The sequence below is a fragment of the Microcaecilia unicolor genome, chromosome 11 (genome assembly GCF_901765095.1).
Source record: "Microcaecilia unicolor chromosome 11, aMicUni1.1, whole genome shotgun sequence".
Taxonomy (NCBI): domain Eukaryota; kingdom Metazoa; phylum Chordata; class Amphibia; order Gymnophiona; family Siphonopidae; genus Microcaecilia; species Microcaecilia unicolor.
Genome location: NC_044041.1, coordinates 86,785,918 through 86,801,238, shown reverse-complemented (window position 1 = coordinate 86,801,238; position 15,321 = coordinate 86,785,918). Strand labels below are relative to the sequence as shown.

The window sequence follows — 15,321 nt, the reverse complement described above, 5'->3', positions numbered from 1 at the left end:
AATTGAAAGAAGTGTAAAGTGATCCACAAGAGGAGTAGAAACCCAAAAGAGTCATATTTGCTAGGCAGACTAGATGGACTGTACAGGTCTTTATCTGCTGATATTTACTAGGTTATTACGTGTTTAATTCTATATAGATCGCCTAATGTTGGGTGCCGGGATGATGCACGCTAAGCGCACATTCTGGGTGGGTTAGTGTAAGAGCCCTTACCGCCACCTCAGTGTGGTGATAAGTGCTCCTCTCCGCATGACCACACGGCAAGAGCAGTCTTACCGCACGGCCATGTCTTTTTTTCAGCCTTTTTACTCGCTGTAGTAAAAGGGCTTCAGTGTGCAGCAAAAACGGCCCTGCTACTAGCGCAGGACCCTTTTTACCGCGGCTTAGTAAAAAGGCCCCTAGGCATGAACATTTGCACAGCTCAATGACTGGCATAATTGGGTGCTAATTGGCACTAATTTTGAATTGTGCACACATATTTCTATGCACTATTCTATAACAAGGTGGGCCCAAATATTATAGCATACAATCCAAGAGGGGGAGTGGCCATGGGAGGAGCATGAGCTGGTCAGGGACATTCCTAAAGTGTGTGGACAATGTTATAGAATACCAGGGATGTGCGCTTAAATTGGGCAAGAATTACACCTGGTTTCATCAGGCATAAGTAGTGGCACCCAAATCTGTGTGCCGAAATTGGCACTGAGTGCTATTCAAGTTTCAAATTTATTTCAATTTACTAATCTGCCAGTTGGAAATACCATCTAGGCAGCTTACAATATAATCAAATATAAAGAAAGCGGTAGTGTGTGCACACAGACAGACAAAAGACAATGAGGTAAGAAGTGAGGAATTCCATATATATAAGGTAAAAAGAAAAAGTGAAGAAACATTGGGTATGCTGCTGTTCTCTTTGAAACAGAACCGGGCGCTCTACTAAGGGGAAAAAAACTAGCTAAAGGAATCCTTGAATAGGTGCGTCTTAAGGTCAGATTTAAAAATTGCTAGAGAGATCTGATTCCTCAGGGAAACAGGTAGAATGTTCCATAATTATGGAAAACGAGCATGCGTGCCGGGGCGGGAAAGCAGGGCAGACAGCATGGCAGTGAAAATATCACCGCAGAAAAGCTTCTGCTGGCGGGGCTTGGGGACCCCCACCAGCGCTGGTATATGGGGTTACGGTGAGGGGAAGCGGGGCAAAATGTGCTCCCCCACTTGGGCTCATGCCCCCTCTGAAATCGAGGTCTGGCTTCGCCTCTGCTTTATAGCTTAATGTGCATTTCACACCTAACTTTGGGCATGAGTATTTACGCCTGTCAAATGCTGGCACCCAACTGATGGTAGTTTTCATGATATCCCTAATTAATATGCATGAGAGAGCCTGCTTGAAAATCCTTCTTCTGCTGCTGCTTTTTATCGTGGGCAAGTCACTTAACCTTCCTTTGCCTGGAGTGCAAATTAAGGGGCCCTTTTACTAAAGGGCTGCCACGCGGCAATCTGGAACTACCTCTGGCCCAACACGGGTGCTGGCAGAGTTCCACCCCCAGCATGCACCATTTCCAGCACTAGCAGAAATATTGAAAAAATATTTCTGCAGGGGTTTACCCCAGTGGCGTAGCCACAGGTGGGCCGGGGCCCACCCTCTTAGTGTTCAGGCCCACCCAATAGTAGCACACGTTTAGCAGTAGCTGGTGGGGATCCCAAGCTCTGCCAGCTGTTGTCTGGCTACGCCCCTGGGTTACCCGGCGGTAATTGGACAGCATTGCACGCTGCCCGGTTACGACCAGGTTAGTACGGGAGCCCTTACTGCCACCCAAGTGCTCCCCCCCTAAATGGCTGTGGGGCAAGTGCGAATTTACCGCACGGCCATTTCATTTTTGGCTATTTTACCTGCTGCGGTAAAAGTGCAACTTTGATTGTAAGCCCTCCAAGGACAAGGAAATACCTTAAGCTGCTACTGAAAAAGATATGAGCAAATAAAAGATTTACATACAGTGGAGGTAGTTGATATGCAAATATCCTTCATTTTATTCATCAGGATATCCTGAGGCCCTTAAGGGCTGGGAGTGAAGACCACAGATTTAGACCCTAAAATATGCATTAGCCAGTATTCCAGGTTCTGTTTCTATCATTGATCTTATTCTTAAATTCCCTTTCATTTGTGTTCACGGAAGTGCGTGCATAATACATATAAATTGTTTTCTGAATATATTTTTGGATTAAAAGTGTGCACCTGTTATGACTGTACCTCACATTTAAAAACAAATTATAGGTATCATTGGAGAATGTACAAGGGGACACAGCAGTTCTGCAATTTAACAAACATGTTAAGAATCTGAGTGGGTGGGATTTAAAAATAGTCTTCTGGTGCTAAATAAAATTAAAATATAAAAAGGGATGTCTTAATGATTTTAAGGGGGTTAAATGGTCAACTGAGTGATCTTTAAAAAAAAAAAAAAAAAAGCCCTATGGCTTTGAGGCACTGGGTAGCTATCTCAACCATTTGCAGCAGCCCAAAATAAAGATAATAACTGTAGGCAGTGATTTAAAGGAAATGCAGTTAAAGGTTAAACCAAGATACCATTTACTGTGGTTCAGCAGTGATGTTTTAACTGTTTGATGTCTGGCATCATAATACATTCAAACTGACCAGAAAATCCTCAGTTAATGGCAAGAGTCTGGAATTGGCAGGCTGCAATGGGCAGAGGTCAAAATTACATCTGACCAAGTCAACACTGATATTTTTGATGCTGCTGCTTTTAAAGATCCAGTTTCTAAAATCTTTTGCACATGACAGAACTCCAAATGTACATTTTTCTTTCTGGCTGAATTTATTTGTAGAAGTTGAGAAAAGCCTGAACTTAAATTTTGAATTTAATTTCTATGAGTTGCAAACAAACTTGACACCTATGTATTGGAGGGACCTCTGAAATATTCCTGCAATCTTATTAACTGCACTAATCCTGAACCATAGGAGCTGACTCTGTGGGTGCTCGAGCACCCCCAATAGTGAGAAAATTCCATGTATGTGTCCAAGGAGGGGTTGGCACCCCCAATAATTTTGAAAAGTTGGCTCTTATGTCCTGATTGTATGTTAGGTTGCTAAACTACATAAAAGTAACTTCAAATAGCAACAAATGTACCTTACGCAGGATGGGGGGCTACTTTTCAGGGGCCTGGCAGCTGTCTTTTGAAACCTACTAAACGATAACTAATTTAAAAGCTAATTAAAATGTTCTGTTGTTTGTCATCTGTTAACAACCTGCTTCTCTTTTCTCTTTTCCTTATTTTCTTAACATTCAGAGACCTTTGGTAAGTTAAAAAAAGAAAAATAACCACAGCTGAAGCCTACTATTTCCCTAAACTAATCCCATCTTCCCAGCTTCCAAAAAATTTAAAATAATATAAAAGAAAAGCATGTTTGACATTTTCCTTACTAACCTGTTTAATCAGAACCCTTCCTCTCTTAATGAATCTCCATAGGGGCATTGCAGGCCATAAACATAATAGCAGGAATTGAAAAAGATCAACCTACCCCGTCAGAAAAATATTCAGATATCTACCTTGTTGCTTAACTTGTATTATGACCCAATAATTGCTGTTCTGGAATCCTCCAATTAATTCATAGCCAGTGCCAACCTTCCCTGGGTTCTATAAGTCTCCTGCTGCAGGGGTGGCTGGAGTTTCACATCTAAAGGATTCTTTTAAAAACATTTTACATCACAGTGTTACAGTTTTACCATGGACTAGCCTCACATGGCTTTATGTTCTGGGAGACACGCTAATCCAGTCCTGGCTTTACTCTGTTGTTGTTGTTGTTGTTGTTTTTTTATTATTTGTTGCATTTGTATCCCACATTTTCCGAACTATTTGCAGGCTCAATGTGGCTTACATAGTACCAGAGAGGCGTTCGCAGGCTCCGGTGTGAACAAATACAAAATGATGTTGTGGTAAGATAGGTTCTCGTGGAAGAGTCTCGTTAGGGTGTCATAAAGCGGAAGGGTTGTGTTGTGACCATTACGTACTTTGGTTTTGATGTGTTGCAGAGTTTGAGCATTTAAGTTGGATTGGTAATGTATGCCTTTTGGAACAAGTTAGTTTTTAGTGATTTCCGGAAGTTTAAATGGCTGTATGTTGTTCTCCACTCCACCACTATTGCATTTATGGACTTGCAGATCCAGGTTCCACAGTTGCAGAGGGAAAAAAAAAGCAGGCATTGGAGCAGTGTGTACCCTATGACCAGGAAGCTATCTGATCATTTTATGCCTGCACCAGTAATTAAGAAACAATGGTCCAGCTCTAGGAAGGGTTGGACAGTGGTTTGGAGACATTAGGGCATTGTCCTTAGAGTAGCTTCAAGCCACAGCAGGCTCCTGGTGAGGGACTGCAGTGATGACATTGAAGCTACTACTTTGAGCCCTTTCTTAGTGTTAGATAGTGGGTGTAAGCCATTGAGCAGTTAGCGGAAGAGGCCAGTGAGCACGGCCTGTTGAAGACGGGTTTATTAACGTGATGAAGAGATGGCTCCAGTTTCCCCTCCCCCCACCAGTTCCAAGAGATGGAGTCATACACTGATGTGACCTGGCAGAACATCGTGGTATGGTTGCTGCAGTTACCATGGAAACACTGCCTCTGCTTTTTATATTTCAGAGATTTTTTTTAACCAGTGTGGTGTTTAAAAGAAAAAAAAAAACTCTTGCGTGGTCTGTGTCTTCTGGACAAATGCATTCCTCATGCCTTGCTTGTACCTCACAACTCCTATAGATAAGAAGGGTGAGGATTATATATAATGCCTGCAATTTATAAGGGTATTTCCTATCTTTTGTCTCATTTTTATTTCTTTGTTCCCTTTCAGAAAACCTTATTTGACCAGTCAGCTGTGCTTCTGCCAGAATCCCTAGAGGTAGACCATGACCAGTCAGGCTAATGTAGCACTAGGTGTGGGGTAGGGAAGGTAAAGAGATTTTCCAGGATACTGATTAGATAGCATTACCATAATAGGTTTTCTAATTGATCCCTTTGGTGATGATGGATTGTTATTTTTTTAAAGCCTCTTTGGGCTGCCAGAGTTTCCTGCTTTTATGCATTGTATCTGATCTGTAGTTTTCAAAGTAATCCCCTTTTTTACAAAGTCGCACTAGTAGCTGCCGGTACGGTAATGCCAACACAGCTTTGTAAAAGGGGGATATATTAGACAGGAAATAAATCAGCAATTTTAGATGTGAAACTCCATGTGGAAAATCTACCATCTCCACCTTTGGGAGGTGAGGGATGTCCCTGCAGCCCCAGTTGTGCAGGGAAACCAATAGACGTATGGTTATGATGACTGAAATCTGTGTAGTGATTCCCTCCATTTGACTTTCCACTCACACCCTAAACTTGCTCCCATGTTCTGTTTTTCCTATTCCCTCACCGTTACTTGCTCCTGCCTTTTTTTTTCCTGTTTCTCTATCTGATGTTGCCATTTCTAGGAAGGACTACCTCTGTGCAAGTATTTTTTTTTTTTTTTAGAATTATCAAATTAGACTTATAAATCATCGGCCCTGTTCCCCACCAAATTTTGCACAAGTATGTGGTGGGAGGAGGGTTAATATCACATTGTCTGAGAGTAGCTTTTCTGTCTGTATTTTTCTGATCTATCTAGTTTTTGTAGCCTCTTAAAAACATCATCTCTCCCACTTCAATCATTCATATGTCATACTGCTGATGATATCTTCAGATAACACACTGCCAATACCACCACTGGTTAAACTTTTACTATGAAAATTAGAATAGGGTCACTTCACCCATCTGCCCTCTCCCTCCCCCGGTGGCTTCTGCCCCAAGAAAAACTCTGGATGAGCCATCATGAATTCCAGCCTTAGACTACAGATGACATCATTAGACTATTATAATACTCTCTACAGTGTCCTCCTCATTGCCTCTTTAAAGCACCTTCAACTCATACAAACCACTGTTATCAAATTAATCCATAATGCTAGGAGATACAACCATGTCACACCTCTTCTGATCCTCATTTTAGTCCACTGAGAAGTATTCTCTGGAAACCCTTCCTATCTGGCTTCCCTCCTAACCCTTTATATTCCCTCACACTCCCTTCATTTGTCATAGGCTGCTTTACTTATACCCTCACCACCTTCAAGGCTTCACCTTAAAATCTCTAGGGATTCTGTCTTTTCATACTTTGGCCCACACCTATGGAACTCTACTCATTGATTGCTGTCTAGAAATGACCTACCATAAATTTAAGAAACAATTAAAAACCTGGCTCTTTCAGCAGATCTTTGGTTGAGCAATGTCTCCTGCACTATTAGCTCTTCAACTCTGCCGCCAACTTCCCTCCCTTCTTCTGCTTTTTCTTTTCTATAAATTGCTCTTCTGTCCTGTTGTGTGCATTTTACTGTACACCTCTTTGTCAGCCTTTATAGGTTTTTATAGAGGTATAGCAAATAAGTGTAAGGAGCAAGTAATATTTTTTTAGATTGCTAGCAGACTGTGAAGAATTACAAGGGCACCTTCTGAAATTCAGCAACTGGTGTCCAAATGGCAGAAGAAATTTTAATCTGGATAACTGAAAAGTAATACCTATCAGCCCTGACCAGCAACAGACAAGACACACCAGTGGAAATAGGTTAAACAAGGAGTCAGAGAGAAACTCTAGGAGACAGACTCGACGGGAGCAGAACCTGTGAATGGCTCTGAAAAGGGCCCTTGGGGGCAGGCCTTGCGGACCAGGACCTGGAGGTAGAACTGGAAACAGGAATGCTGAGGGAGACAAGGCTGTGACACATTAAGGCCAAGTTACCAGAAATGCTTGAAGACTGAATCTAATTTTGTGAACTTCCCATATGCCTGTTATACAGGATGATGCATGAGAATGTTGGTGAAACTCTCCAAATCTATGCATTGGGCAGAACCTTACATGTGCACTGATTTTTATTTGTTTATTTATTAGGATTTATTTACCACCTTTTTGAAGGAATTCACTCAAGGCGGTGTACAGTAAGAATAGATCAAACATGAGCAGGAGGCAATTAGAGCAGTAAAAATATTTGAAAACAATACAAAGTATGGCATGGTATACTACTTGCAATGACAACACAATATGTACTAGAACATTATAATTAGTAGTGAGGGGTAAGGCAAAGTTGTTACATATAGATGAGTAAGAAAGTAGGAAGAATTAGAAAGTAAGGTGATTGATTTGAAGAACGTTGCATGTGAGGTCATAGAGATGGTTAAATGTTATCTCAACTAGGGTAGGAGTGGATAAACATGTCCCGCTGCAGTATGTGCAGCCCGTGTCAATCCTTGTGTGTGTGAGTGAGACTAACAAGTTAGTTACTTCTTCCATTAAAGGCTTGGTTGAAGAGCCAAGCTTTCACCTGCTTCCTGAAGTAGAGATAGTCTTGTGTTAAGCGGAGCCTTTCAGGCAATGCATTCCAGAGTGTGGGGGCTACTCCAGAGAAGGCTCGATTGCGGGTATCACATCGTGTAATGTCTTTTGGAGAGGGTGTAGTTAGTGAGAGTCCTTGGAAGGACCTTAGTGTCCTTGGCGGTGTGTGGAGGATCATCCTATTCTTCAGATACTCAGGGCCATTTCCTTTCAGGGCCTTGAAGATCAGACATAGAGTTTTAAATTTAGCCCTGTATTGTACTGGTAGCCAATGAAGTTTTTGCAAAAATGGTGTGATGTGGTCACGTCGCTTGCAACCTTCTATGAGTCTTGCTGCTGCATTCTGAATCAACTGGAGCTGGTGCAGGCCCTTTGAAGTCAGACCATTGTATAGTGCATTGCAGTAATCCAGTCTTGATGTTACCATGGCATGCACAACTGGGATAAGATTTACCTTCTTGATGTAAGAAGAGAGGCAGCGTAGCTGTCGCAAATAGTAGAAGAAGCTCTTGAAGGTTGCTTGGATTTGGGGAATCAGAGTAAGTGTTGAATCTAACTGTAACTAAATTCCATTATCAGTAATTGATAGGACCAAGTACATTGCCTCGATAAAATCAGGTGCTCATGCATACTTAACATCAAACTATTACGAGGACCATTTTCCTTGCTTCAACGTATTTTTAAAAATCTCCCTTTTACAAGTTTATGGATTTCAATATATTCAATTTTACTGTAGTTTGTTAAACTAAAGAGTATCAGGCCAAATACACACTCATGCCCTTTTCTGTGGTCAGCTGCTTATGCACGATTGAAAGCCTACTTAGGTATTTTCCTTGACTCCTTAACTAACTTGACAGCATCTCCAGAGCATCAGTGCAGTCTTTCTTGAGGTGGCAGAGCTAGCACTCTACACCTTTCCTCATTTACTCCGGTCAACTCTGCAGAGAGTGATGTTCTGCCTGACTCAAGAAGCCATAATACTTAGCATTGAGCAGACATGAGGATCATTTCTGCAATGCTGAGATAAGTGTAACTTGCATGTTCCCAGTACTAGCCCATATTGAATTCCCCCAATATGTGCAGGCAAAATATTGTTCTTAGAGACCGCCATCAGCTAACAGCCCATGAAAAACATTTTTCTGTTACAGGATCTTAAAAAAAAATCCTCCACTTATTTACTTAACTTCTCTCAGCCCTTTCTGGAAATAAGCTTTCTATTTAATAAACAGAGGCCAGCCCTAGCGCCTGATGGTGCAAATCATGGCACATTCACCATGACATTGGACCCAGATACTGAAGTTCTTGATTTTCATATCACCCATGGAATTGGACAGTCCTCAAGAACAGGCCAGCCCAAGTGGCTAACTCCTTAAGCAGTGGAATATGAGGAACAGCCATCATATTTCACCCACCGCTCACTTGATAAATTCCTGCCCCGAGCTGCCCATGGTCAGTGGTATCAGCCATCTTTATGACTCCAGTAGTTTTTATTTTGAAGTCTTCCTTTTGTTACTGCTGTTAGAAATGGTTGAGGTTCTTTCTTTCTTATATTCTGCCTCTTCCAACTATTCAGTTCTGCAGTGAAGTCAGAACACTGATCACAGCCTGTTGCTGCAGAAATGACTTTGATATTGGTTCAGCTTGTGACTTTACTGTGGAAGCAAACAGCTGGTGCAGACAGAGGAATGATGGGAGTTTAACTGTGATGTGCCAGACTGCTTGCGATTGAGGAGGCCACTCTGGTCTTTGGCAGATTCTGTTTCAATGGCCTTTGTATCCTATTGGTATATGTAACAGTATTACTGCATAGTCCCAGATCTCTGCACAAAATATTTTCCCAGGATCTTGAGAATAATCATGATATATTTTAATACCCTTCTTGTTGTCAGAAGATCCTCACTGAGACCTTTATTTTTAGCATTTGTCAAGGTTTATTCATATACTCTCCATAGATTTAAATTATATATTCCATTAATGTGTATGATCCAGATCTATTCTTACCAGATTTGGGGGTGATAGATATGAAAGTTCCCCACATGCTTCTCCTTCTTGTTCCCATCCATTTTGCCTTGTTTTCGCACTGCATTCTTTCAGTGCCGTCCTTTGCACTGGCAATCAACAAAGCTCAAATGTGAACCTAACATCTGGAAACAGCTGTAGCCATGGTGCTAACAGAATGCAGTCTGACCACAGGACCTCCTACCCAACCCTCACAATCACTGCCATGATTAATTCCACCTTCCTCCCCCCCCCCCCCCCCCCCCTTCTTTACTTGTGTCTCCTCACAGATTACAGATACATCTTTTTGTCTAGTCAGGAAATATCTGAGGTAATTGTTCCTGTCAAAACAAATATTTATAACCTTCACGCTGCTCTCTGAAACCTATCCTGCTACTCCTTTAATGGAGCCTGTAACCAGTTATCAATTTCTCTCCTCTGTCCTGATTGCTAACCAGCTTGCTTTATTAACCCAAGCTTAAATCCTAACCTTAACTAGTTTCTAATCTTTCAGCAAGCTCCTGTCCTTAACTAGTTGCTAACTTTTTGATAACTATCTAACCTTTAACTAGAAACTAACTAGTATCTAACATTGTAATACCATTTCCCTTACCTACTTCCTCCCCTTTTTGGAAATTAAAAAAAACAAACAAACCTTCCACAATAATCATTGTTTACTCTTTGTCCTGAAAATAATGTTGTGCCTGGGTAAAGACAATGGAACCATCTCCTGACTGAGAATTCAGGAGGGTCAAATGCCAGTAGGGTTTTGGGCTGGGTTGTTGCTGTTGTAGGGTAGGCGAGTAGTTCATTGGTTATCAGACTCTGCCTGCATTTTATTTTCAGGACTGCAATAAAAATGTTCTCAGTAAGTGTATAGTGAGCCTGTGCCAGTAGGGGAAGGGAAAAGGACCTGCTGTTATAGGGAAAATAAAATGAAAAAGGAAGATGGTTTCCAGGCAATGACACCACGATGGAGGGCAATGACAGGAATTATTAAGATGATCACTAACTACTGTCTTATTTATTTATTTATAATTTCTTTTATTGTTAGAAATGGTAATGTTAGAAGCATGCAAGAGAGAGCATATTTGCTAGAGAGATAAAAGAAGTGTGTTTTTGGGGGGGGGGGGGGGAGAGCGCGCGATTTTTTTTTTTTTTTAGCACGAGCAGTGCTGTGAGTAGCTGGGTCTACTTTCTCCAAATGCTGCTCATAAAATAAAAGCCAAAAATTTCAGTGTAGCTCTGGATTTCCTGGAATGGCTTGAGGTTACCACTTGACTGTCTTCAGTGATTGTTTTAAATTTTGGGTAGTGGAATGAGAACCCCCATCCTAACTGTTTGTATATAAAATTATTAAATAAATAAAAGACAAATCTGATCTTGTTCTCCTGGCATCCTCACACCAGACTCTCCACTATGGTATTTTGTAGAAGTATAGTGCCTACAATCTCCTTTTTTGTGTGGAAGAGTTTTGAGGTTTGCAGAACTGGGCTTGGTTCCTTGACCTATAGACAGACATTCATCTGTTTATACAGTGCTGAATCTCAAGGTTAGTTTAACTATCAGGTATACTAACCTATTACCTAGGACATGAGCTGGCAAAGAGCAGCTGCAGTCAAAACAAAATAATAAATCTTGACAGCCACATTAACTTAAAGAAACATTAATGCTATTAATATCCCAGAATGATTATGATACTGTATTGTAAAATTGGATTCTTACAACAAATTACTTTCTTTTACATTATTCTTTATGTATCCTATACAGTTTATTTTAAGCCACATTGAACTCAAACTTGTTTGGGATAATGTGGGATATAAATGTCACAAATAAATAAATACATACATACATACTTTTACACTCAGCTATAGTGAGAAATTTTCAATTCACCCATTTCCCCAGACTAATAGGTTTTAGATAGTGCCTTTATTATGTGCATGTGAACATACCTATATATGTATTGGAAAAAGTATAAAGTCTAATTATACAGTAGAATATGTATTCTTATATACCGCAAAATACCAAACTGGTTCTTCACAGAGTACAATAAAAAAAAAAACTAGCCATATGTATTATAAAAATAAACACATGAGAAAACACTCGTAATCTAATACTCTAAAAGGAATTTTCTGAACAAATATGCCTTCAGTTTCTTATGGAAACATAAATACATCCTTTCTGGTCTTATGCACAATGGTAAAGAGTTCCAAATTAGAGCAGCTTGATAAGAAAATCGCATAGTAGCATAACAGTATTGCTTAATACCTGTTATGGGGGAAAAGTGTAAACTGTCACTAGCATGGAGGATATTCTTCCTGGCAAAAATACATGGCGGCTAATATATTTTATTTATTTATTGGGATTAACGGCCTTTATGAAAAGATTCACCCACTGAAAACTAATGTACACACCTTGAAAACAATACGGGCCCGCACTGGGAAAGATATTGGTGAGGGGAGGACATTCAAGGCAGAAGGTTCATCTAGTGCATCTAATACCTTTACATCAACTCTGTTTCCTTCCCTTTCTTCCCAGAGAATCACAGGAGGAAGATGAAATAATCCATCTCCCCGGCCTTCCCGGTGCCTGTCTGCAGCCAAGCTCTCTTTTCTATTCAGGGCTTATCTCATGTGTCTAAATTTGATGCAGAGTTAATGCTGCAGAGATCTCCTCATGCTGTGGTTCCTTTTATTGGCCCATCAAAAGTTGGTACTGAACAGGAAGTCACATAGATGTCTTCTGAATCCCCTGGACAAGAATGAGGCCTTGGACACTGATTCTGTATGGGGATAGGGGTAATGGCACAGGAACAGAGCAGGGCCTTCAAGTAGCGTGCATCTCCATCACATATCACCTGCCATAGGGCTAAAATTATTAGCACAGAGTTATATTCTACTGAAACTCTGCTAACATCACATTTATTATTAATTGCTGGAAAATATCTGTTCAAGCTAAGAGCGCAAATTATCAAAGTATCACATTTTAACTCTCTATTAGAGCACAAAAGTGAAAAGGACTAGATCTCACTGAGCCACCACTAAGCTGATAACACCCAACATCGTTCCCTCCCCCCCCCCCCCCCCCCCCATCTCTTTTTTTTTTCTGGACTCAGCTGTAAAAGAAATAGGAAAAACTCAGCACTTAAAGGATCTGAATCCACGGACTCCTCAGTACAAAACAGGACCATATCCCACTGAGTCACCATTCAGCTAATAATATGGTTCTATTTTTTTCTCCAAAACAAAAAAAAAAAAGATAAAAAGAATGGGGGAAGACCAATTGGATTCCAACATAAGGGCAAACATTAAAATAAACAGTAGATTTACAGACTTGACTCAGTTCTGCCTTTTGGCGCTGAAGGCACCTACCTCAGGGGTCAAACAATTTAATTCACTGGACAATGCAGAATAAAAATTCAATAGTCCAAAATAACGATTGCCAATATAACGCATCGAAGTGTCTCAACGTAGACACAGGAAAAACTGTTGTATAAAAATAGGCAACCCTTGAGGTGCATCTAGTTTTCACGCACGTATATCCACATACAATTTTGTAAGAACCTATTTGTATGTATAACATAAATCCTACGTATGAAAATAGCTTTATGAAATTACCCCTATTTTGTATATAAAAACTAAACAAAGTTTAAGATTTAAAAGTGTGAATGCCCTGTTATGCATTTTTATAGCACTGTTCTGGGAAGATTGATGTTGGGATAATCATAATTGTTGAGCTTATTATTATCAAAACAAATTGTTTGAGAGGAAGGACCCAAGAGACTGAAAGATATTTGAAGACAGTGCCTATTTCCCATGCATTGGCCCCAATAATTTTGTTTGTGTTTGTCCTTTGCTCATTTGCTGTTTCCCTTGCCAGAGATCAGACAGGACCTCAACTTGTGTTAAGTGTGTTTTGGTGTCATCTGTTCCTTCCTGGAGCCATCTTCCTTCACCTGAGGCCCTTTTGCCTTATTATTTTTTTTCTTTTTTTGACTGGCAGGAGTTTCAGTCTGATATTTTTTGACTGGCAGGAGTTTCAGTCTGGTATTTTTGTCACGCCTCTTACTTCTTCTCTTTGTTCTGTTACAGAATTTACTCCAGTCCGAGGTAAGAGGATCACAAGCCACTCATACCAACAGTTTCTCAATCAATACACTTCTCTCCTTTTAGCTTCTTGTTTATTGTAGTTTCCTACTAAAGTGCAGACTGCCTTCCTTTGTCTCTCCTATCTGTCTATGTGTCCTTTGTTATTATATAACATGTGTTGTTTTGTTGGTTGTATGGGTGGGTTGGTGTGATGGTTCAAGAAGTAGTCTATATTTAGAAAAGGCAGCTGAGTAAAACTTCTCTATGAACTGCATCCTCAGCTTTATTACAGGATGCAGGACTTGTTGCCCCTCCCCCTTATTTTTTGGTATGCGCAAATTTAGGGGGGTCTTTAACAAAGCGTCGGTAAGCCCAATGCGGGCTTACTAAATGCTAAATTGGGAGTACCGCCAGCCCAACACGGCCGCCAGCAGTAATTCCACCCTGAAAGCGCGCCATTTCCTGGGGGGGGGAGAAAACCCCTGGAAATGGCTTGCACAGCAGTAACCCAGCGGTAATCGGGCATTGCCACGTACAGCCCAGTTACCGCGGGAGCCCTTATCACCATCTCTTACTGCATGGCCATGTTTCTCTGGGGGACTTTTTACCCACTACGGTAAAAAGGGCCCTGGCATGTGGGGGAAAAAACGGCCCCCGCTGCAAGCGCAGGGCCCTTTTTCCCGCAGCTTGATATCCTTAATCTCTCAGTGTTGCCAGCATCTGGAATAGAATGGAAGAAGCGCACACGACATGCTCAACATGTAAAGTCAGTCAAAAACAACAGGCATCTATGGTGCTGTGGAGACAGCATTCACAGCTCCTGGAAAGACATAATTTGCTGTTGTACAAAGGTAATACCCAGTGGCCAGGCACTGGATATACACATACCAAGCTCATGAGGGAGCTGCAGTTTGTCTCCATAATGCCTAGGGAAGAGGGTTAAAAACACAGAAGGCTTATGGTATTATATAGCTCAGTAGTTCAACTGGATATGACCCAAATCTCCTTTTTTTCGGAGAGCCATGATAAATATCTTTCTGACTACACCACACAAAGCATACCTACATATTGATCTTTACTGTTTTTTCATTGTGGTATTTATGGTCCCATGACAAGACATTTTGGTTTCACTTTTAAAGCTCTAATTTTAAAGGCCATTGTTGTCATTCCTGCATATAAAGGTGGTGACATAAGAAAATGGTAAGTTTGTGCAGGAAGCTTAATGCTGAGCTTCATACAGCTACATGGGTGGCATTTGTTTTTGACTCTTCAAATGGAAGATTTGCTGATTTGTTGTCCTCTTTGCGGGCCAGTTGACTTATACATCAAACAAAATGTGTTTTCGAACCAACTAAATAAGAAAGTTATTTTTTTCAGCATTGTACTAAAATACCTTTTAGCTCAACTGTCCAAGTGGAGACAATAAGGGACTTGGTTCTGGTGGCCTAGTTTCCAATTGACATAATGCACTTAGATTATTGATATTTACACATTGTAATAAATAGCTTTAGGTTTTTACTTAAATGTTCATTTCAGGTTTGTATACACTCTCAGAAATCCTGATACTGGACAGGTCTTGAAATGTCTCAGGGGATGTTCTCATTTAACGGTTCCCTGCATTTTTATCAGTTACTGTCATTGCTTGAAATGTTCTTGAATTAGGGGAGTACAGGGATCACTGCCTGCATACTGTACAGTTGGTCTGAAGCAGGTACTGTTACAGGGCACCCACTTCAGGCTTTAGGTATTGTGATTGGAGAAACTGGCGCTGTGCAGGTTTCACTATGATGCCACTATGATTGCTCTTTGGCTAAGCACAATTTTGGTTCTAGTAATGGCGGTAC

At 40.8% G+C, this 15,321-nt stretch overlaps 1 protein-coding gene across 1 annotated transcript in view; it reads left to right on the top strand.

Moving 5' to 3' along the window:
• Positions 1-15,321, top strand: part of PTPRS (protein tyrosine phosphatase receptor type S) — a 307,849-nt gene that overhangs the window by 157,782 nt on the left and 134,746 nt on the right.